The sequence below is a fragment of the Manis pentadactyla genome, chromosome 13, assembly GCF_030020395.1.
Source record: "Manis pentadactyla isolate mManPen7 chromosome 13, mManPen7.hap1, whole genome shotgun sequence".
In the NCBI taxonomy this organism is placed as follows: domain Eukaryota; kingdom Metazoa; phylum Chordata; class Mammalia; order Pholidota; family Manidae; genus Manis; species Manis pentadactyla.
The window spans coordinates 29895733-29898815 of NC_080031.1; positions in this window are offsets into that span (position 1 = coordinate 29895733).

The following is a 3083-nucleotide window of genomic DNA, read 5'->3' on the forward strand; positions in this document are numbered from 1 at the left end:
CCCACGTTCGGAAGGCTCTACCTCAGAGTACCTCAGAGTGGAAGGTGCAGCAGCATCCTGTGAATCCCCTAAAACTACACCTAAGCTGAAGATGAAGGGGATCCTGCTGATAAGTGCCTTAATGTGGACCTTCAAGGGAACCACATCTGTGGAGCTGGGGGCAGGCATCATTCCCCAGCTCGAAGGCACCAACCCCCATCAGCCATGGGACCTGACCTGGATGCTGGTTAATGGCGGAACAGGGGAGGTCATCAACACCAGAGAACACACTGCACCACTCGGAACCTGGTGGCCTGACCTGTTTTTCTGCCTTCGACAGATCAACCATGGTTACTGAACCGTCCCTCCAAACTTGGCTCGCTCCCACAGATTTTATGCTTGCCCAGAAACAGGTAAAGGAAAGTCATGTGGGTGGGAGAGAGACTTCTGGTGTGCCAAATGGGACTATGTAACCTCGAATGATGGGGATTGGAGATGGCCAGTTACAAAAAAGGATGCTGTCAAATTTTCTTATGTCAACCAGGGCATCCCTTGTCACGTGCCTATGGCCCTTTACAAGGAAAAGGCTTGTGACAGAAGGGACCAGGATTGGGTAAGAGTTCAATTCACCGAGACGGGCAAAAAGACTGAGGTATCACGCTGGGTAAATGGACTAACATGGGGGTTAGAGTACTATAAATATGGGGGGCATGAAGGCCCAACCCTCACCATCAAATTAGCCATGTCAACTCCCAGCAGTGTCTTCATAGGGCCCAACCTGGTTGTACGTCTCCAGCAACCAGTTATACATCCCCAGAAACCTTCAAATCAGAACAAGGACCTGGGCCAAAGGGACGAGAAAATGTCGACTGGACATACGCCTGCGCCTCACGCCCGGCTCAGCTCCCCGAGGGGTGCCCTGGCGGGCACCAACGACCACATCTGCCAGCCAACCGCCAGAACGCATGCCCCGGACCCACCTGTAGAGGTAGCCGGGGCCATAGCCATAATAGCCATGGGGCGAGCATCGGAGCCACCATAGCCTGGCCCGTAGCCCTGCTGGTAGCCGTAGCCCTGGTTCCAGTAGGTGCTGTAGCCCTGATTCCAGAGCCCACAAGAGGACCGGGTCTGGGTCCCTCCGGGTCAGATAACCCCATGTGGGAAATGGTGCAGGCAGTAGCAGAGACTCTTAACCACACCACTCCCTCCCTCACTGATCCCTGTTGGCTATGCTACCCAGGTTCACCCCCCTTCTATGAGGCAATCGAGATAAATGGCTCCTACACTATCAGCAACTCCCATCCCACTTACTGGGACGGGAAAACGTGGGGACTTATGATCGCTCAGGTTTCAGTCACTGGTACGTGTGTAGGCACAGTCTCGATGGCCCAGAGCCAGTTATGCTCTTCCTACACTTACACCACGTGGGAGCAGGAAAAGTGGATTATACCCTCCTCGGGCTGGTGGCTCTGCTCAAAGACAGGCCTCACTCTGCCCTATCCACCTCTGTGTTCAATGCTAACAGTGAGTTTTGTGTGCTGGTGGCCATTCTACCTCGCCTAATGTATCATTCTCATGAATCTCTCCTTTCTTATTGGGAAGAAAGGCCGAGCCCCCACTGGAGCAAGAGGGAGGTTGTTACCGCCCTGACCATTGGGACCCTCTTCTCCCTAGGGATAGCAGGGGCAGGCACTGGGGTGGCAGCCCTTGTAACTCGGGAAAAAGAGCTCACAGCCCTGAGGCTGGCAGTCAACAGGGACCTAGAACAACTCCGACAGTCAATATCAGACCTGGAGCAATCCCTCACCTCCTTGTCAGAGGTGGTCCTACAAAACTGAAGGGGTCTGGACCTCTTGTTCTTAAAGGAAGGTGGACTGTGTGCAGCCCTAAAGGAAGAGTGCTGTTTCTATGTAGATAAGACAGGTGCAGTCAGAGATTCCTTAGCCAAACTAAAAACGGATCTAGAGAAAAGGCGTAAAGAATATGAAAGTAACGAAAGCTGGTTTGAGTCTTGGTTCAAATACAAGCCTTGGTTCGCTACCCTCCTCTCCACCGTTGCGGGGCCATTAGTCATCCTGTTGTTGTTGCTTACAATCGGTCCGTGCATAATAAACAGGCTGCTTAGGTTTGTACGGGAGAGGGTTAACACCGTCCAACTTCTGGTCCTTCGTCAAAAGTATCAGGCCCTAAGTGCCGCTGTGGAAGATTCCTCAGTCTGATCAAGAAAAGGGGGGAATGTAAAGAAGTGCAAAGAGCATCAAAAGTCAGGAAAAAGAATTAATAAAACCTAGCTAAACCCTAGAGCAAGAGCCACCCAGTTTTCGTAGAAACTGCCCGAAGCTAACACGCCTGCCATAAGTTAGATAACCAGAGGTGGGCAGTAGCCTCGGGACATAACCCATGATAAGTCACATAGACACGCTTGTGTGAGCTAGAGATTACGGGGAGCGGTTAGGTAACCGGGCGTTCTCGTTTCAGCTCCATTGGTTAAAATATAGAATATATAGAATATGTTTTAAAATTATTGGTTGTAGAAATGCACGGACTTCGGTGCAACGGCTGTGAAAACCCTATATAATCCCTACCTAAAGTTGCCTAGGGGTCGGCAGCTCGGACTCGGCCTGCGTGTCAGGGGAGGTGCTGTTGGCCCCAGCTAGCTGGCTGAATAAAGACTTTGCTTGGATTTACATCTCCGTGTCCGTGTGGTTTGCTCTCTGGGGAAACCCCGGAGTCCTGGACCCTAACAGTCCTCACCATAGTCAGGGCTACAAGGACCACCACCCAGGGGACCACCACCTGGGGACCACCACCCTGGGGGACCACCACCCAGGGGGACCACCACCCAGGGACCACTTCCCATGGGACATTGAGGGCACACTGAGTTGTCCTTTGTTTCAGGTTAAGACTAAAACTGCTGAGTGCCACATAGATAAAATGAGCCCCTGTCTTCACATTTCTTAACTCAGTGGTTATCTGGGCATTATAATAGAACTGGTACTTTTTAGTTAAATTTCTTGCGTGGGTAGCTTGGCCTAGTTTCACATCTAAACTTGATTTCAGTTCCTCCCTAAGAAACATACCAACAACTCAATAAGCAGAATTAG